Here is a 22,668-nt window from a genome sequence, read left to right on the forward strand (position 1 = left end):
AGTATTAGCAAAAGACCCTAAGAGGTGGGGGAGAAAATGCCCAATGTGTCAGGTACCCAGAAGTAAGGCACTGATTGCTTTGCCCTAGTTATAACTCTGATTAGAATCTACAACCCCTTCCCCACTCCACCCCCTCCTACCCTCATTATTTATTAAAGGCGGATGTATAACATGGGTCAAATAAAGCTGAATCTTCCTGAGCCAAGCATCATTAAACTAGCATACCTCTTAGACTTACTCAGTAGTCCCTGGCTCCATGTAAAACAGTATAATTTTGAAACTTAATTATTCTCCTATACCCTCTAAGGGGAATTTATTTGATTCTAGCCAAATATCGCCCTATTCATCCTTATAGTCAACTTTGTGTAGCTCTGCTGAGCCCCCAAGTTATGCAATATATCCTGGAAAGCATGATATAAAAATAAGATAACTCATTTCTACAGATCTTCCAAAATTATTACTGAATGAAATACTTCACCCATTCAGGATCAACCTGGGACAAAGATGCAAAGTACAGTAAGTTTATCTCTGTTTTCTCACTCTTTTCAGTGTTGCCCCTCCTTTCTCGGTGCCAACCAACTTGCACTCTCAATTCTCCCTCTTCTAAGTAATAATAGCTAACACTTATGTGGCACTTCAAGGTGTACAGAGTGCTTTATGTATATCATCTCTTTTGATTCTCACAACAATCTTGTGTGATAAGGCTATTATCTCAGTTTTACAGATAAGGAAACTGAGGCTAAAGGGTAAAGTGACTTATCCAGGGTCAGACAGTAAGTCTCTAAGGCAGGATTGGAACTGGGATCTTTATGACTCCAAGCTTGGGACTCTATCTACTTTATCATCTGTGTGCCTTTTTGAATTCTTGGAAGGGTCTTTTCTCAAGTAGCTATTAGGATTAGACAGTGATTTGATTAACAAAATCATTAAGGTGTTACTTTCTCAGGGAAATTAAAAGCTTCTGTTTCCTGTTATTTACTTCCTGGAGCCGTCAGCTCCAGCCACAGTGTTCTGACTCTGCCTCCCCACGCTGGATAATGACTGGCATTCATATAGCACTTGACATCTTAAGCCTTACAACAACCCCTGGAGGAGGTTTTATGGATATTGTTCTCATTTCACAGATTTTAAGAAGCCAAAGTGCAGAGATCTGCCTATGATTCCACAACTAAAAAGTGAAGGTTGGATTTGAACACAAATCTTTCTAACTCTGGGTCCAGGACTGTAATCACTGCATCATGCTGCCTCATATTGTCCATCAATCAAGCATTTATTAAGTGCCTACTATGCATCAGCCATGGTACTAGGTGCTGGAGAAAAACAAAATTGAACATGAGAGAAATGATTATTAAATAACCAATTATTGGGGAGATCAAGGGCTTTTCCCTTCCTATCTCCTCATTTTCTCTACTGGATCAAGTTGGCATCTGAAGGACATTGCTGGTAATGAGATTGGATTAGCTTTTTTCCCTCAATTTTTGTTCAGATCTCATCAAAGTGGGAAAGCCCATTGTGTTATACTCAGGCTTGGGGTGGTTGGAGGAGGGTGTGTGTGGCACATGGTGGTGAATTATAGATACAGTGTCTCTGTTAGGAGTGGTCTGGGAGTGAGAGTGATTAGTCAGTCCCTCAGCTCCTCCTTAGAATAGGTCTACCTGTCATTATAATATTCGTTCTTCTCGTTAATTGTTAACTAATCAGAGTTGATTGTCATCCTTAGGCACACCCACACTTGCAAGGGTGTATAAGTATTGAATGGGTTCCATGAAGGCTCTTTGGCATTTGAGAGTGCTACTGACCCCTTTTATTATCTGCTAGCATAATTAATAACATGATTACCCAGAAATTATGTCTCTCAAACTTTTTATACATCACAAAAATATTTCTTGTTCTCAAGGAGCTTTATAATCTCTTTGGAAATAAACTCATATATATAAAAGTCTAACACAGTGGCTAGCTAGGTACTTGAGACCACAGGGCTGCTGACCTGTGCCAATCCCTGCCCTTTACCTGTCATTATAGCTTGCCCAGAGTTGGGTCTAGGGGAGCCCAACCTCTAGTCAGAGAAAGTAGAGTCCCCAGTTCTCACATTCATTGGTTTATCACCTTGACTTAGGTTTCCTGAACAAAGATGCTAATTACTTCAATAAAGTTACTGTTGAGTCTAGTCTTAGGGTTTTCCTAAAGAAGTGGATAAAGTAAAAAGATAATGTACAAATATGAATCAAGTTTATTTCCTTATGAAAGGGATTGCTAAGCATAGAAGAATCAAAGAACTTTAAAAAATAATTAAATCATCACTCCCAGTACAATCCATTGGGAGGCTCATTGCGACATAAATAATTTTTTTACAAGGTTGCCAATTAGCCAGTTTTCATTTCACTTTCAAGCAGAATCTTCTCTCTGGTGTTGATTTTTTCTTTGTGGCCAGTCTACTATTATTGTTGTCATTGCAACTTCATTTATGGCTGCTGTCCTTGTTCCAGCCCACTCCTATCTCTGCCATTGAGGGAGAAGCAAAGGGAGTGCAAAAAGGGAGAGATGCAACCAATTCCCTCAACCCTAAATAGCCATGAGCTAGGGACAGAAAGAGGACCCTGCCTCACTCTATTTCTCATTAATGTTACATCTTGTCATCTGGGAATTTGCAGCCAGCCAGAAACCTCTCAGTTTAGCATAGGAAGTATCCTTCCTGCCTTCTGATACACAGGGACCTCTCAGGGTCTTTCACGTAATTCCTAAGCACCAAAAAGTCCTTTCAGTGCTGGGCTGTTATATGACCAGGAGCAACCAGGAAGTTCATCATCCCCAAAGGTCCAAGGAAATTTCTAGGAGAGCTCTGGGCACATACTCCTTGGGTAGCCTCTATAGACTTGTGTACCATCAGTATACATGTATGTACAAAATATATACAAGGTAGATATTAGACGATTTTGGAGGGAAGGCACTCGTAGCTGGGCAGGTCAAGAAAGCTTACATGAAGAAAGTGGTGCTTGACCTGAATCATGCAGGAAACTAGAGATTCTAATCAATGGAGGTAAAGAAGCCCCAGAAATAGGTGAGTGTCACATATGAGGAACAGAAAGAAGGCTCTTTGGACTGGAGATTTAATTGGAATGGAGAGACACTTGAGGCAAGGAGAACAATTAGGAGTCTATTGCAAAACCCCAAGTTGAAAGTGATGAGAGTATAGAAAATGTGGATGGGAATGTTGCTTCTGTATATCACTTATCAGGGTGTGGCTAAGTCCCCCAAGCCCCTTGATGAGTAGCTGCTGGGGTATTGACAGTTGTAGGCAGTTGACGAAGAAATGTGGGGAGCGGGAGATGTAATGAGGGGTAGAGACTCATGTGGGGAAATTAGGCTGGCATTACTCAGCCAATGAGGAAACAGGGGAGGGAACTGTGATTTGGGCCTAGGAATAAGAAGCTTTGCCCTCCCTTCTGTAAGGTGTGTTCACACAAGGGATACCCAGCCTTGTTAGACCCTTAATACAAAATTTTTCTGGTTCACCAATAGCTTCCTGGAACATTTGTTGCTTACAAGGGCTTAACTAGGATGGTGGCTGCGTGAATAGAGAGAAAGGGATGGATTCAAGAATTGGCCAATGATTAAGTATGTGAGGAGGAGAGAACGGGAATCTGAGTGACTGGAAGAATAGAGGAACCTTGACAGAAATGATAACTTCCAAAGAGTAATTTGAGGGTAATGATAATATGTTCTGTTTTGAGATACTTTGGGACATCTGTCAAGTAGGCACTTGGTGATACACAATTGGAGTTCATGAGAGAAATTAAGGCTGATTATATAGATCTAGGAATAGATTTGTGTGTGTATAATATATATATATATATATGTGTATGTATAATATACATATATATGTATGTATAATATACACATACCCATATATATGCATATATAGATTTGTATAGAGATAATTACATCAGTAAATAATAATAATCAGTGGGAGCTGCTGAGGTCACTAAGTGAAAGAATGCAAAGAGGAAAGATTTGAGGGCCTGCAATAGAGGCTGGAGGATACCCACAATTAGGGGGCATGATGTAGGACTCAGGGGTGGGGAACCTACAGGTGATTATGCAGCAAAGAAGACGGAGAAGGAGTGATCAGGTAGGCAGGAGAGGTGAGAGCAGCAGAAGAGACAGTACCTAGGAGAAAACAGTCCAAAGGTATTTGGACTCCTCCAGAAGGAGGAGTGGGGGGAACAATAGTGTCATGTTTCAGAAAGGTTAAAAAGAATGGAAAACACTGTGTTTCTAACATCAGGGAAAGTAAATGTATAAGCTGGTGAAATCTGCATATTCCTTTCCTTGCTCCTACCTTTTGTTGGAATGATTCTCAGTTTTTCAGTGTGGAGCCAAAATGAATTTCAGTTTGTAGTTGAATCATTTCAGTTGTATCTGACTCTTTGTGACTGTCTGGGGTTTTCTTGTCTAAGATACCTGAGTAGTTTGCCATTTCCTTCTCCAGCTCATTTGGCAGATGACAAAAATGAGACAAACAAGGTTAAGTATCTTGCCAAAGGTCACGCAGCTGTTAAGGGGTCTGAGACCAGATATGAACTTGTGAAGATGAGTCTTTCTGATCCAAGCTCAGTGCTCTATCCATTGCATCACCTAGATGCATTTAAGTTCAAGAAGAAGTAAATGAATTGCAATTTAAAGCATCATGGTCCAACCCTGTCTGAATGCTGCCATCAGGGGATCATATGGTGCTTTAAACATCTGCAAAGCAGTTCTACAGGAGGTTAGTTCTTTGCATTGTAAATTTTTTAGTTTTGAGAGAAATATTGACAAGTGGGTCAGTTAAGTCAGGGGGGAGCATAGTTTGAGTGGCTTCTGTGACATTTTCTTTCTGTCTTAACATTTTCTTTCTTTAAGTGCATTTTCACTTAACTGCACAAATGTACTTCTGCAGTACATTTTCTTTCTTTAACTTTTAAAAATCATCTTTGAGTCCCTTGCAGGCTCTTCTCCCACCTTGTAAATGTGGGTGTTCCCCAGACTTCTGTCCTTAGTTCTCTTGATTAAAAATTATTGATGCCTTTTATCTTTAATACACAATTATATCTCTTTGTACCACCATATTCTCTTCCCTCTTCCCCTTTAAGTATGCACTTACCACTTTTGATTTTGATTTTACCATTTTTTGATTTTTGCATTATGGTTATTTGTGTGTAGCAACATGATGGGCTCATTTTCTCAGAGCAAGGTTATCTCATCTTCCCTTCAGGGCTCAAGGGGGTACTCCTGAGGAGTCAGAGGCATTTTTTTTTTCAGCCCTCTGCTACATCTGGATGTGTCTTACCTGCCTTGCTGGATTGTAAGCACCTTGTTCTTTTCTGTGTCTTGCCCATAGTTGGTATGCAATGCACATTTGCTGACTGGATTTTGCACAAGTTGTGCAAGGAATCCATGAATCTATAAGTGCCCTAAGCATTGTTGTTATGCTCTTAGCTCTTAAAAAAATGCAGTGAATGATACAGTGAAAAAATACAGTGAATGATAAAGAAGAAAATTTATCTGTTATGGGCTGAATAATTATTGCCTAAATATGGCTATTTTTCAAATATATGGAATTACTATTGTGGTTAAAAATAGAAGTTATTAGCATTACTGAATTCATTGTAGCATCTAGTCATCGTAATTACCTTTTAAAATCATATTTTACAATATAAATTTCTCTTCCCCCCTACCCTCCCAATCGAGAATGAAAGTAAAATAAAATCCTTCTTATAAACATGTATAGTCAAGCAAAGCAAATTTCTGCATTGACCATGTCCAAAAAATACATCGCATTCTGTACTCTGAATCCTTTATTTATTTATTTAAATCTGCCCAGGTTTCTCTGAAATCCTCTTCATCAGAGGTATCAAATTCTCACCATAGGGCAGAGAGTAGTGCAAACCAGATTAAAATGTAATTGAGAAATGTTTAACAAAAATATAATACAACATAGACAATATTAATTTGTAGTTTTCTAACTATGCATCCTGCAGGGATCCATTTATATTTCAGTTTGACACTAAAACTTTTCATTATTTCTTACAGCACAATAGTATTTCATCACATTTATATACCATAGCCTTTTCAGCCATTCCCTAGTTGATAGGAACCCCCTCTGATTCTCATTTTTTTTTTTTGCCATTCAGAAAATATTTCTTAACTCTTTTTAAAAAAAAAAACGCTTTCTTCCTCTCTTCAAAGAATGCTAGTTGAATCTGTGACTAAACTATATTTTTCTTTTAGGCTTTGCTTGTAGAGATTTTGGAGTGATTCTCTTCTTCTGGATTTGTATACTAAGCATCTGTCACATAATACCTTTATATGGTGAGATTCTTCATCTTTGTCTTCCTTTTCCCCCTCCCTTTTCTCCTCCTCCCTTTTCTCCCCTCTTCCTCTTCTTCCTCTCATCTCAGCCTTTTTCCTAACTTCTGACTTAATGTCAGGTTGGGCTTTGTGCACTCCTAGGCTGATCCTCTGCTGCTTTCTTAGTGACTGTTGACTTGCTCTGGCATCTTGGGGGGTCAGTTCAGGCTGTGGACTGCTAGCTTTTAGCACTACCTAGATGGTCTGATACAGGGCAAAGTCTGATTGCTGTCTCCCTGAGCTCTGCAAGTTCCTGACTTGGGTTTAGGTCTGAGCACTGATAGACTGCTGTTGGATTCATCCAATATTAGCCGGTTGGGAAGCTCTGCTGGTCCAAAGGGACAGAACTGTAGCCACCCTTTTGGTCTGGAAATCTTGCCCAGATAAAACCCTGCCTTAAACCCATACACATCCCTATATATGTATATATACATATTTACAAATTTTGTGTGTGTATATATATGTATATTTAAAATTTGCAAATTACTTTACCTTTTGTTCTTTGAGTTCATAATAACCCTGTTAGGTAGGTAATGGAGGTGTTATCTTCACTGAAGGTTTTACATATGAGGAAACTGAGGCTGAGAGATGAATTGATTTGCTCATAGTCAAACAGATTGTGTCAGAAGCAGTTTTGAACCCATGTCTTACTGACTCCAAGTGCAGCATTCTAGATACTATGCCCTTCTGCTGAATTAAAGGATTTTTGCTCTTCAGCTAGCAGGTAGGGTAGGGTGATTCTGGGCAGTGCAGCTGTCCTTGGGGCCCTTAGTATTGCTGCCAGGTGGGTGGTTTAGCCTAATGTCCATAGTCTTTTGTGGAGGACACAGGTTTACTGAAGAGTTTTATATAATTCATTACCTTTTAATAGTAAGTATCAACCAGGTAAATTGTTTCCACTGTAGTTTAGAGTCCAGTAATTACCCAATGTTTCACAGAGAGATAAAACCCATCTCCTTGACTTGAGATTGAAAAAGAATATTTCACGCTCCATTTTCCAAGACATAAAAGAGATATTATTCTTCATGTGCAGTTGCATCAGGCTGCGCAGACATCACAGGTTGACCATCGCATCTTTTATCAGTCCCAGGGGACTCATTACAGGCTCAGCAGGTTGGCATGTTGATAGTCATCTCAGAAAGAGATGCATTTATAAGCAACCCAGGTGGAACCGAGAGATACCTTTATTTCTGATTTGGATGCAAGACCACTAAGTTATCCTGAGGCAACTGAAAAAAAGAGAAAGAGAGAGAAACAAGAAAGCTTTGCTGTTCTCAGTAGTTATGGAGAGGATTGTCTGGATGACATTGAGCAGCCTTTAGTCAGCAGTTCATTGTACAATGCAACATGGCATAGGAGTCAAGGATAGTGGGATTCTACCTTTTAGCCTGATACTAGCTCTTTGGCCAAAGGATTTAAAAAAAATTAACGGAAATAAGAGACTATATATAGTGTTCCATTCTGATTTTTGACTCATGACCTAATAATTCTTAGAATATAGATTAATTCAATCAACAATATGTTTTTGTGGGTCCTAGGTACAGAGGTCTAGGTATTTCGTGGGTCAGAATCCTCTCCAAACAAAAACTTATGATCCCTCCCACTGATAAAATTACTAGTCAGTTTTAGGTAAAAGGAAAAGCATTTAATAAAATAGCATAGTAATAAAAATAATATAACCTTCTCCTCTAAATTAGGAGCACATTGTCTCTCAAACACTCTCAGCGTGGAGTATACATTTTTAAGGACTATGTGATGCATATACATGTGGTCAAGCCATACATCCATTAAGCACCTCAAAGTTACCCCAGGAGTGCTGGGAATGGTAGTGTCCTCCCCTGCTCTCTAGACCACCCATATTGTTTCAAACCCAGCCCTCAAACCTATTATCCAGGGAAGTGATTCCTGTGGAGGAGAGAAGCAGATAAGTTGTGCCGGGAAGGTAAATTATCATCAGCACCATTTGTACCACCATCTCCCCTAAGACCTTGATGGAGACAGCCTAGGACCCTGAACCCAAGAGCCTTGGGAATAGTGCTCCCCAAAATGCCCTCCTTGCTTCCAGCTTAGCCCAAACTGCTATTAATGAGGCAAGAAATCATGTGGAGAAGGAGCCTACCTTCAAATAATATAATATTTGTCAAGTGCTTAGCCTAGTGCCTGGCACATAGAAGGTGCTTAATAAATGCTTATTTTTAACTCCCTTCCCCTCCCTCATCACTACCAGCAACAACTGCTGACCAACTGAGTGGCATCATCCCTTAACCACCAGTCCTGAATCTACCATAGATTCCCAAAGTGGGCAACACCACCCCCTGGTGGGCACTAGAACAATTCAGTGGGGCAGTAGCAGCCTCAGGTGTATTGTAGGGCATTGAATAAAAATAAGAGGGTGGTGGAAGCATTAGAAGAGAAGAAAATTTTGAAAGACCATCGTTTGTTGTGTAACAGAGTTAAAGTCATAGTAATTACATTATTTTCCAAATAAACACACAAAATGTAAGTTATAACCAATCAGTGGTCAAGTCCACTGATAAGTCTTAACAAGCAAGTGTTGGCAGATGAGCCTGTCTGAAAGTCCAGCATGCATCGGCAATAATATGTGTGTGTAATGACTTGTTTACAATACAGTTACATGACACAATACTTCGTCATCAAAATTTCAATGCAGGAAAAAACCCACAAATGTACAATAAATTATTAAATTTAAGATGCATCATATATATATATATACATATATATATATATATACATATATTTAAAATGATGCAAATTTTAAAAAAACTAAGGGGTTAAGGTAGATTTCCAGGGGTGTGCTGAGTAATTTTTTTTTTTTGAAAAGGGAGCAGTAGGCCAAATAAGTTTGGGAACCTCTGGTGCAGCCCATCCCTCACAGGCATCATTTAGGGAAGCAACTCTTGTGGAGAAGGGGCCAGCCATCCTCACCAACTGCCATAAGAGACTCTACCATCTGCTTTGCCACCACCTAAAAATCTCTCATACACACCAGGGTACACATACTCTATCTTTTCAAAAGTTTTCTTACATGTTTTGTTTTTCTATTACAAATATTTCCAGATTATTCCTAGGCTATGACAGCTCTTGTGTAACAAAATAACACAAGCAAAACTAAAAATACAATGACCTCATTTGAAAGTGCATGTAATATTCTTCCTCTGTAGCAATCCCAACGTTTCCATTTTTAAAGTGTTTTTGGAAAATTAACAGAAATTTTATTTCCCTCCAATCCCCTATCCCTTAAAAAAGAAACAGATTCCTTTTTTAAACAAATATGTATACTCAAGCAAACATATTTCCTAATTGGCTATATGCAAAAATATTTGTCTTATTCTGCACTTTAAATCTCTGATCTTTTGTCAGGAGGTAGATGCTAGCTTTCATCACTGGTTCTCTGGGATCATGGATTTGTCATTGTATTGATCATTGTTCTTACAACTTCCAAAGTTGTTTGTCTTTACAATGTTACTGTTTAAATTGTTCTCCTTTACATTACATTTGTTCATTACATCCTTTGAGTCTTCAAAATTGTTTATTTTGATAATATTCATGTTATGATATAAATTAATTCTTCTTGTTGTTTACTTCACTAAGCAGCATTTCATATATTTTCCCATATTGCTTTGAAATCACCAATTTCTCATTTCTTACAACACAGTAGTATTTTGTCACAGTTATATACCACAACTTATTCAACTCTTCCTCAATTGGTGGCATTTTCTTGAATTTCTAGTTTTTTGCCACCACAAAATAAACATACACATATGACTACTCGTGTGTGTGTGTGTGTGTGTGTATACACATACACACATTTTGTGTTCAATCATATATACTCATATAATACACATTTCTTGTTCAGTCATTTCAGTCATGTCCAACTCTTTGTGACCTCATTTGGGGTTTTCTTGGCAAAGATATTGAAGTGGTTTGCCATTTCCTTCTCCAGCTTATTTGGAAGATGAGGAAACTGAGGCAAACTGGATTAAGCGACTTGCCCAGGGACACGCACACATGCCCGCATGTACCCATGCACAACGGTGCACATCCACGCACATACACTCTTCCACAAATCCTATACCACCAGTGGGGGAGGGACCATGAGTAGTCAGGACTCCTGTGTAAAAGTGGGCTCATAGCTAGAGTAAGTATTGCTCCTAGGAATATATCTCAACTAGATTTTTGTAGTTCTTTACTGTGCTACATGTTGTGGGGTAGCCTCTGCTGAGATTATTTTCTCTTCTCTGGTGCCATCTGCTGTTTTTATAGTGAATTGCAGCTTCTATATAGTCATTCTTTACAGAGGGAGCTCAGCTCTTTATCCTTTAACCTCTATAGCTATTTCAGCTCTTTTGTGAGTCAGACCCCATAGTCATAGCCTTCTATCCAATGAAAGCCCTAGGCTTTAGTTTGCTTTTTGAATTTCTTTGCTTCTGCCTCAAGAGCCACTCCATGAATGGAATCTGCTATTTGACTTTGAGTCTGATTTATTTCCATCACACACAGTACATTTTCCAAACAAAAGAATGTACATTCAATATAGAACATTTCCAGCTACAGTTAAAGTCTTTCTAGTTTTCTTTCATGGTATGTTTAAGTGCAAAGCACTAGGAAAGCTACATGTTTTTCTATCTATAAAAGCATTTTTTCTTATGACCTTGTAATCTTCAACATTTTTGGATTTTATACAAAAAGCAAATGGAAACAAGGTCCCTCCCAATTACAGGTATGAACCTATTATAAAAACATAGGGGCAGCTAGGAGGTACAGTGGATAGAGCACTGGTCCTGGAGCCAGGAGGACTTGAGTTCAAATTTGGCCTCAGACACATAACACTCACTAGCTATGTGACTCTGACCAAGTTACTTAACCCCAATTGCCTCACAAAAACAAAACAAAAAACATGGTATATTTTCTCTAGAACTTTTTGAAATTAGGATAATTTGACACAAATTTCTAGAAAACAAAATGGTTTTTCCTAAAAAATCACAAAATGTTGATACATAGAAACCTACCAAGACATTTGTAATGATAGGGTTGCCTTTTCCCCTAAAATCTTGATTTATTAGAAATTGGAAAAGAATTCATGGGAAAAGAATTCATTATTTTGCAAATTCTATTGCAAAAATCAAATGTTATCTAAAGTGGTCACTTGAAATTTTCCTGAAAGAAAAAGTTTTCTTGATTTCTCTTTTCTTCCTCCCTATGTAGCAATATTTAAAGAAATAAAACTAACATCATAAGAAGTGGTTATACATGGATTGTCTGTAAATATAAAATATCAGTAAGATATATACTATCTTCATGTTAACATTAGTAAATGTGTTGCCCATTAAAAAAAAATAGAAACTGAAAAATTAAGTTGCATCTAGCATTAAAATGCTTATGTATAAAATTTAAAGGAAAAATAGGGAAATGTTTGATTTTCATAAAAACCTCAGATGATTACAAATTAAAGGTATTACTATGAACCATGCTTGAAAATGAATTGGGGGGTAGCTAGGTGGCGCAGTGGATAGAACACTAGCCCTGAAGTTAGGAGGACCTGAGTTCAAATCTGGCCTCAGACCAAACACTTGACACTTACTAGCTGTGTGACCCTGGGCAAGTCACTTAACCCCAATTGCCTTAAAAAAAACCAAAAAAAAACCAACCCCCAAAACTGGAACTTTCTGTATACTATTTTTAGTACAATGAACCTTTGATTACACTAGAAAATCAGTGGGAGATGAATTGATGTTGAGGACAAGTACTAATATTCAGCAGACTTAAGTTCTTCTACGTTTTAATGGACTGTTCTTAGCATACATTCACTGGAGGAAATTTTGAAATCACGCACACAACCTGGATGAAAATCTTGCCAAATAAAATGAAACTATGATTGAACTTCTTTGTCAAATAACACCACCAACTGAGATATTCCCTCAGGGTGCTGACTGCCTAATGCTTCTGGTTTTTAAGAGAAAACACATTTTGCATTTTTAAAATTTTATTTTAATCTTTTTTCATTTTTCTCTTTTGTTTTAATATAGTAGGATGAGCCTTCCAAGAGTGGGGAACCTGTTGCCTCGAGGCCACATGTGGCCTTCTAGGTCCTTGGATGCAGCCTTTTGACAATCCAAATTTTACAGAACAAATCCTTTTATGAAGGGGCATTGTTCTGTGAAGTTTGGATTCAGATAAAGAGCCTCACTCGAGGACCTAATGGGCCACATGTGGCCTTGAGGAAGCAGGTTCCCCACACCTGCTGTAGACCAAATATACAAGGTAAGACAAACAATGATGTAGGTAGAATAAGATTAACTTCACAGCTACTTGAAAGAGTAGTGACTTGGAAGAGGCAATGGTTATTTAATTTAGTTAGAAAACATCAGTAACAATTGAATATCTATGAAGATATTTTTCTTTTTTTCTATATGGTACCATTTGAATACGTTAGTGGTTCTAACACCAATTAAGAGTCTTCCCACACAAATGAACTCCAAACCTTTCCATACATCACTTGAAGTTATCAGACAAGAGCTTGATCTTGTACTTTAGCCTTTGATTTTATTTCCTTCAAGTGAATTAGAAGCATTTGCCTTATGAGTTTTCTTAGGATGTTCAAGGTAAGTCTTTTTTGCAAATGCCTTTCCATACTTACTGCATCTGTGAAGAGAAAAATTTTTCATGACTTTTACTTCAATGCCAAAAGCAGCTACTTCATACTTTTTATTGGGAGAATTAAAAGTTCTATCATGTTTTGAATTGTTTTGCTTTGCTTCATCCCTTGGAGGGCCTCTTTTTGCCATTTTATTTAAGACAAAATCAGTGGGCCTTTTTTATAGCTCTGATCTCTAAACTGGCTGTGATTTTCCTAAGATAGTGTGGTGATTTTTTGTGAACCACAGTTATGTGCCTTATCATATTTCCAATGCGTTTCATAAGTACAAAGTGGACGCTTATAAAATCTAACAAAATGTTATTTACATCTGTGTGCAACTCAGTGTGTTTAGTCAAGTTCTGCTTGGAAGTGAATTGGCATTTACAAAGTTTACAATAAAGCTGCTTGAAGTCAAAGCCAGCTGAAAGTTTTGGTTTCCTGTTTTCGCTGGCCACCTGTAGCAGAAGGACTCATTGATTTAGAGCTTTGAGTCTTACTTAACTTTATTTTTCTGTGCTGCCATTATGTTCTGTTTCTCATTTGAATAATTTCTTCCCTTTAATTCATTTTATGGAGAATGGGTAATAGAAAGGGGTGAAGATGCGACAGTCTGATGGTTCAACTTTTACTGTTATTTCTGTGCTGTAGATAGTATTATTAGGGCCCTTTTCTCTTTTAGAGTTTGTTCCAGAAAGAGTTATCTTGTGGACAATTTGCATATCTTTAAGCATTATTTGTGAACTAATATTTCCTCTTGTAAAGGAGCCATTTATATGCAGTTAAATTGTATTCAGCCTTTGAATAAGACATTTATTTTCTAGTCTTAAAAGATTTTTTTTAAGGAGAAACAGTGTCAGGAACAAAGGCTGCCCAGGCTTTAGCTATATCAGGAGTAATTGAATCCCTCCTCAGTCTTCTATGAACTTTATCAAAATTCCCCCTTACATTCACTTTGTAGCAAATGATTGTAAAATAATGGACAATTCCTACTCAACGTCACTAGACATTCTTATTGCGCCCTTTAATAGAGGACTAGTTCGGATTCTTTCGTGTTTACTTCTTTTGGTGTACTCTTCTAATGTGCCCATGAACATGGTGTCTGGAATTGAATTCTTTTCTACAAAGATAACAAATCAACTGGTGGCCAAAATCAGAACTCTCAGAAGTTTCCAAGTTAGTGTGTGATTCCTGAGGCTGTTCATCAGACGTTGGTGTTGCTTCATTCCGGGCTGTTTCTGCAGGACAGGGCTCTACAAATTCTGTTTCTGTATCTGAAACTGGAGTTGTTTTGGACTGTTCAGTGTTAGGTTCTTGCATCTGAACTTGAGTTTGATTAGGAAAATTACTGATTAAGTGACTTCACCTGGTTTATTATTCCTTGAAATATACCAAAAAACACTGCATTCTGATTAGTTTCTATGGGTTTTAGCCTAATATATTCTGGCTTGTCCACGCTTAGATAAATGGCTTCTAGGAGATCATTTATGGCTTGGTTTTGTTGATCATTTCCATCAGGCTATCATCCATCTGGAGACTTGGAGGGCAGTAGAATGTTTTTATGAGTAATTAAATTGGGTAATCTGAAGAGACTGCAACATAATTTACTCAATAATGGTATCCATATCTCTTAATAAAATGTGTTTGGTTGTTTAGTTCCCTAAAAGTAGGTTCTGTTCTTTAAAGTGGTGAAAATCTCTTGAAAGTCGAATCTGCAAACCTAAACTGACCGAAAGCATTCAATAATTTGCTGAATGCCAGATCTGGAAATCTGCAGCGGTGGTTGTAACAAAGGAGGCTCTCCAGGTTCCAGAATATACACTGGTTCACAACATCCATGATGATGGTCAGTCTGACACCACTTGTTCCTCAGAGGCATTTTCAGGTAGGTATGACCTACTTTCTTTCCGCAGTTCGAAGCTCCTCCTGGGGCTGGCTGGCAGGCAAGCAGGCGGGCCGGCTAGCCGGCTGGGCAGCCGCGGGGCCAGCCTAGCATGGGAGGTGACGGACCGCACCTGGCACAGAGCCCCTGGAGGCTGGAGGTAGCCTCGCTCCCTTACCTGGCCGTCAGCTCACTTGGGCCACGCCACAACGTGCTGCGCTCCCGAAGAATCCCCAGCGCAGACGCGGAAGCAGGCAGTGCAGCATAACCCCTCTCTCTTCAGGGCAGCGGCTGCCAGAATCTGCTGTTTGAAATGTGAGTGAGTATAATCCTTTCAATGCCTTTCATATCTCCATTCACTTGCTTGGGTTCACGCAAATCCTCATGGGATCATTTAAACTGGGTACTGGGTAGAGCAGATGATCTTTGTCTTACCTTCTTGCACACACTAAAACCCCTATTCCTGCTACATTACAAATTTTCCTTTGACCTAGATCTTTTGACCTCATTACCTTGAAGTCTGGATTGACTTCACCACTTGACTAAAATTTGATTCTCCAAGATAATAAATGATCTCTCAATTGCTAAATCTAATTTCAGATCTCATCCTCCTTGACCTTTCTGCAGTTTTTGTCACTGATATATTCCTACTGAATATTCTCTTCCCCCTTGGTTCTCAGTATATTACTCTGTTCTAGTTTTCCACTCATCCTCAGTCATTTTTGCTAGGTTATCATTTATTTTCCTCCCTCTAAACATATGTGTTCCTGAAGGCTCTGTGCTCTTTTTTTTCTTCATAAATTTTCCCTTTATGGTCTTTTCAGTTCCTATGGGTTCAGTAATCATCTGTATGTAGATGACTCCCAAATGTAGCCATCCAGCCTTAATATCTCTACCGAGCTCCAGTCCCTTATCACCAACTGCCTGAAGGACATTTTCACCTGGATGTCCTGTCAGTATCTAAAACTCAACATGTCCAAAATCAACCTGAGAGTCTTGGAAATAGCAATGTCCCCCAATCCACCAGACCTTCTTGCAACCCAGCCTGAAGGGACAAATCGTTGTGGAGAAGGCACCCATCTTCCTCATCACCACCAGCAACAACTGTAGATCAACTGCCACCAATAGGCAGACAAACACAAAAGACCTGGGAGTCCTAGTATCCCCCCAGCCCTACCCCAACCACCAGTCTTACTTCCAACACAGCCCTCATAGCCATCATTTGGGGAAACAACTACCATGGAGAAGGAGCCAGCCACCCCCACCAATTGTCAACTAGCTGTCACAGGGCAGGCAAGTCAGCCTGGTACCCTTCAGCAAGGCACCCTAAGGAAGAGATAGGAAGTGACATGTGTTAGGCAATAATAATAGCTAACATTTACAGATGTATATATATATATATATATATATATATATATATATATATATATATATATATATATATATAATATATATAAAATCATATGTGCCAGGCACTGTGCTAAGTGCTTTACAAATATGATTTGATCTCCAACAATCTAGGGAGGTAGGTGCTATTATTATCCCCATTTTACAGTTGAGGAAACTGTGGGAAAAACAGATTTTTTAAAAAAACTGACTTCCAAGGTCACATAGCTAATGAGTATCTGAAGCTGGGTTTGAACTTAAGTTTTCCTGACTCCAGACCCAATGCTGTATCTGCTGTGCCACCTAGCTGCTCCATTCACATCTTGATCACCATCTCCCCTCCGACCTGATGGAGACAGACCAGAACCCCTGAATTTAAAAGCCTTTGAAATAGCAATATCTCCAACACAGTCCCCATAGCTTTCAACCTGGGAAGCAACTCCTGTGGAGATGTAGTCTGGCAACTGCTCCTATAGGTGCTATAGCCACATCTATTGAAGACCCAGAATAGAAAGTTCTTGCCACCAAAGTCCTTGGAACTATCAAATGGCTCAACATCAGAAACTGATATAATTTAATTAGTGGAAATGACATTTAAAAATAGACATTGTCATCTGCTTCGCCACCATCCCCCAAGGACCATGGGACCTTTCCATGTGGTTTGTAGCTGAAATCTTCCCTATGGGTTGTCTCCCCCATTAGAACGTGAGCTCCTTGAAAATGGGGACTATCTTTTCTACTTGTATCCTTATAACTTGGCACAGTATTTTGTATATAATAAGTGCTTGATGAGTATTTTTTTTTCATTCATTCATGGAACTAGCATCTTCCCCTCTAGACTTTTCCATCCTCCAAACTCCAATCTTTTGTCACCCAGTTTTACCACCTTGAATCATTTTTCAATCTTCACTCTCCTTACCCAGCCCTCTACCCAACCTCCCAAAAGAAAACCTAAACCAGAAATCAAAGGAAACATTTGAATATGAAAATCCAACAGGTTGTGAAGTCTTGTGAATTATATATAAAATAATTATTCTAAATTGGATTGAGCTGGTGATCTTACCTCCTGAACACATATCTTATCTCTCTTTCCTCCCTTCACATAGTCACTATCACACTTCAAGCCCTCATCTGCTCTCATGTGGACTATATCAATATCTCCTAATTAGTTTTCCTGCTATATATATATGGAGTCTCTTCCCTCTCCAATGCCGCTTTGTTCTGAATCCACATTTATAGGTTGGATTTAGTGCTGGGAGTTTGTTTTGAGGGTCAGGACCCCACATTTCTTTCTACGGATCCTTGAATCATATAAGGAATTTAGCTGGAGGTCTGAACCAAGTCTCCAGGTGTCCCTTCTACATGGAACATTTCAATAGATCTCTGCCAATACAAGGGTAACCTGCCTAGCCTTTAAAGCCCAACCGTAATACTACCTTCTCCAGGAAATCTTCCCTCAACTGTGCTACCCTCTCCTGCTTCCATCCTGGACATCCCACAGCCCTTTGTATTTCTCATTTCCATTTAATCATTATTCTGTATGACAATTATTTGTGTTTTTATCTTGTCCTCCTAATAGCTCCGTGAAGGTAGAGAGGACAGATGAGGCCCTACCAAAATTGATTAACATCACCAGTCCTTACATATAATAGACATCTAGTAATTCAACTCAACAAGCATTTATTAAGAGTCTCCAAGACTCTGCAAGGAACTAGTGCTATAAAGAAGAAAATGAAAATAATACCTACCCCCTTGGTGCTTCTAGGCTTCTGGGTGGTAATAAAACATACACAAGTAAATAAAGTTCAGATAGTTTGAGGAGGAAGATAACACTACCCACCAGGAGAATCAGGAAGGTCTGAGGAGCCAAGCCATGAAGGGAGATGAGGATTCTGAGTGGGAGCTATGAGGAGGGATTACAGACCAGGAGGTGAAAATGTTTCTTATTTGTTCAAATGAATTGACTTATTACCTCAACAGCTGTTAAGGCAAAGACAAGGAAAATCTACTGAACAGATCTCCTTTTATGATCCCCTAATACTCCATGGGCTCTTTGAAATTCTCAAGAAATATTTCAACTTGACAACACCTAAATAAGAAATGTGCTCCACAGGGATCAAAGCCCTCAACCCTTTTAATGGTGACGTCCCCTTGTCTAACTTGTAGGTCTAGCCCCACCCTGTGTTTGCTTACTTGGTTACATATGCTGGTTACGGTAATAAGACAACCAAAGAACTTGAGCATTAGCATTTTTATGCTTCCCACAACTAGAAAATTCACTTACGTTTGGAGCTAGAAGAAGTAAATGGCTGCAGATGTGGAGGCAATGACAAATATGCCTTCCGAGCACCAGCAGCAGGGTTTTGTGTCAAAGGTTTTCCTGCCAATTGAAATGTTAGCGAGAAGGACTAAAAAGGCAATCAGCGACTGCCCGGGTTAATTAGTGTATAAAGGAAGTTCAGCATCACTCTGCTTACTAAGTCAGACCAAACCTCATCTCATTGACTACTAGAAAATCTATTCTGCTAGGAAACTCTGAACCTGAAATACTGTATAGACCCTGACTCCCATTTGTTGAACTAGGTTTCCAAGAAAGACTCATCCAGAGGCATTATTGGCTAAATGCTAAAGAAAGGGTAGTCACTGAATTTGATTAATTCCATGTCAAATTGAACTGAATTAGGAGAATTAGTGATTATTTTGAAACTTGGATAATTAGCAAAGTTTATAATCTATTTGTTCTTAATGGCAGGTGGTGAGAGATCACTTCAAATGGCATGTTATTTACAGGGAGAGTTCTCTAACACAATCAACCTTCTAAGGATGTGAATAACACACCTGGCTTTCAACAACATAGTATACATACAAACTTCTGGGAAACAGTAGCAGCAAAGAGATCAACTTTGTGAAGAGCCATTATGGATGAGATATCTCACTTTATTCTATTTATTTATGTAAAGTTTTACTGATACCTTTTGTTTTTATATCATGGTCACTTTTGGATCAGCCCTTCTCCTGCCCTCTCTCCCATGCAATGAGCCTTCCTTTGAAATAAAGGCAGAACAGTTAAGTAAAATCACCGAAATATTGTACCTGACAGAATACGCTATTTTATTCTACATCTGTAATTCCCCTGCCCTGCCTTGCCACATACAGACCTCCTTCCCATGAAAGGATAGTAGAACATTTCTTTTTCTTTTTTCTGTGGCTAGCATTGGGCATTGTAACAATAGAGTGGTAAGTTTCATTTTTACTTTTATCATTTACATCGTTGTAGCCATTGTATAGATTGTTTTTTTCTGGTTCTGTTTACTTCATTTTCATTAGTTCATATAAATTTTCCTAGGTTTCTCTGAATTCCTCATTTGGTTTCTTATAATGTAAGAATATTCTATTTTCAGATGCCACAATTTATTTAGACATTCTCTAATCCGTGGGTTACCATTGCTTCCAGTTCTTTGGTTAGGTGACTTAGTTTAAGCAAAAATGTGTATGTAGCAGTGGAGAGGAGAGACAGCAATGAATTTGGCTTGGTATGCTTTTGGTTGCCATTTTTATTTTGGTTGCCACTTTAGCCAGGGGATTATTGTCATATCTTGCTTGGAACTGTTCATTGATTCCATAAAAACATGACATTAGGAGAAACAATGTTGAGAGATTATGGAAGAAGCTCAGTTATTTTCATAGGAATAATGTCATAAATGGGTGATTGAACACATGGTGTGGTGAGATTCTAGGATTTTATGAGGTTTGGTTATGAGTCATTAATGTTCATATAGGATCAGTGATCTAGAGCTTCCTTTTCTCAGATGCCATCTACTCCAACCCCCTCATAAGGAAGAAAGAACAGTACAGTGGAAAGAGAGCTGAATTTGGAGACACAGGGAGTTCAGATCTTACCTCCGCCACTGTGGGCAAATCATTTTACCTGTCTGAAATTAATTGTTCTTTGGATGTTTGATAGAATCAATTTGTGCATCATACCCTTGATCTTTCCTTCACCCACAAATGTACTACCTACATGTCATTCTCCTCTATGGCCTTTGACACTATTGATCACTCTCTCCTTGATACTCTCTTCTCTCTCACCCCACTCCCATGGTTTTCTTCCTACCTCTTTGACTTCTTCTCTACCTCTTTTGCTGGATCCTTTTCCAGATCTCATTCTGAGGATTCTGTCCTACGTTCTCTTAGCTTTGCCCTTTCTATTACTTCACTTGATGGTCTCATGAGCTTCCATGGATTTAATTACTATCTCTATGCTGATGATTTGTTTCCTGCCACAACCTCTCTGCTGACTTCCAATCTCTCATCTCCGACTGCCTTTCAATCATCTGGAACTGGATTCAGCAGACATCTTAAGTTCAATATGTCCAAAACAGAACTCACTGTCTTTCCTCCCCTCCGCTCCGCTCCCCCCCCAACCTTTTCTAAAACTGTAGCACCATCCTCCCAGTCCCTCAGGTTCATAAGCTAGGAGTCCTAGATTATCTCTTCTCCTGCCCATATCCAAGCTGTTGCCAAGACCTGTCAATTTCACCTTTGCAACATTTCTTAACTATGTCCCCTTCTCTCCTATGACACTGACACCACTTTGGTGCAGTCCCTCATCACCCCATGCTTGGATAATTCAATAGCCTCCTGGTGGGTCTTCCTCACCCAAGTCTCTCCCCATTCCAATCCATCTTCCATTTAGCCACTAAAGTGATTTTCCTAAAACACAAGTTCAATCATGTCACTCCTTCCCCCAACTCCTCTCCACTCAATAAACTCCTGTGGTTTCCTGTTACCTCCAGGATCAAATACTAAATGTTTTGTTTGGCATTCAAAGCTCTTCATAACCTAGGCCCCCCTTATCTTTCCAGTCTTACTCCTTGACATGTGCTCTACCACATAGTGACACTGGCCTCCTCAGTTGTCCCACAAAAAAGACACTCCATCTCTCAGCTCTGGGCATCTTTTCTGGTTGTCTCCCATGCCTGGAATGTTTTCTGTCCTCAACTTTTGTCTACTGACAAGCCTCTTTGGATTCTTATAAGTCCCAAATAAAATCCCACATTCTGTAGGAACAACCACTCTTTATTCTAGTGCCTTCCTTCTTTTAATTATTTCCTGTTTATCCTGTGTATTGTTCATTATGTAGATATTTATTTTCATGCTATCTCTCCTATTAGATTGTAAGTTCTTTGAGGGCAGGGACTGCATTTGCCCTTTTTTATATCCTCAGCACTTAGCATAGTGCCTGGCACATAGTACGCATTTAACAAATATTTATTAATTGATTTTTTTCTCTGGAAGTTCATTTATGGCATATTCAATTTCTTCCTCTGAAATGGAATTCTCTGTTGTTCTGGTAATTTGATTATTTTATATTTTTGTAAATATTCATTTATTTTATAGGAATTGTTGGTTTTTGTTGGCATATAATTGGGCAAAAAGTTTTTAATAATCTTCATTCTTTGTTGTGAATTCTCATTTTTGATGCTGGTAACCTGATTTTCCTCTTTTTTTAAAATCAAATTAGTTAATAGTTTATCTATGTTATTAGTTTTTTTCAAAAAACTAGCTCATAATTTTATTTATTAATTTAATGGTTTTATTGTTTTCAACATTATTTTTTTCTTTAATTTTCAAGATTTCTGTTTTGGTGTTTAATTGGTATTTTTTCACTTGTTGTATCCTAATATTTTTAGTCACATTTCCAATTCATTGATCTTTTCTCTGTTTTGTTAAGAAGTGTTTAGAGAGATACATTTTCCCCTAATGACTTGTTAGGCTGCATCTAAACATTTGAGAGTGGTGTTTCACTGTTCTAATTACCTTTAATTAAATTACCCATTGTTTCTATTTGTTCTTTGAATCAATAACTCTTTAGGTTGTTATTCATTTTCAGTTGATTTTTAATACTTTTTCAGTGGACTTTTATTATGATTTTGTTGCATTGTGAACAGTAAAGGATATATTCAGTATTTCTGTATTTATTTGTGAGGTTTTTATGTCCAAAAACATGTTTACATTCCAATGAATAGGGGAGATGGGGGGTATGGCAAAAGGGTTCTTTTAGAATCCTAATGTCACATGGCATCTTAGAGGTAGTCAACTGAGATAGAAGACCTATACATAGTTTGATGTTTTGAAAATGTAAGGAAAAAAAGGGGGCAGGGAGAAGAGAATATATTAGGATAAAATTGGAGAAAAGTTAGGAAAACTTTTTGTGACTCATAATCAGGTTGTGTAAGTAGAACCATATCCAAACACAGGATTGGGCAAAGTTGGTGTCACTCGAACTTCATATTCATCTAAACTGGTCAAAAGAGCATAGAATAGGCACATACAAAGTTTGGCATAGAAATACATT

General features: G+C 38.5%; 1 pseudogene; it reads right to left on the reverse strand.

The window, feature by feature from the left end:
- Positions 1 to 12,900: 12,900 nt before the first annotated feature.
- On the reverse strand, positions 12,901 to 14,921 carry LOC110223788 (zinc finger protein 800-like; annotated as a pseudogene).
- Positions 14,922 to 22,668: the final 7,747 nt, after the last annotated feature.

The sequence above is a fragment of the Phascolarctos cinereus genome, unplaced genomic scaffold (assembly GCF_003287225.1).
Source record: "Phascolarctos cinereus isolate Bilbo 61053 unplaced genomic scaffold, phaCin_HiC Scaffold_726;HRSCAF=1367, whole genome shotgun sequence".
Lineage (NCBI taxonomy): Eukaryota > Metazoa > Chordata > Mammalia > Diprotodontia > Phascolarctidae > Phascolarctos > Phascolarctos cinereus.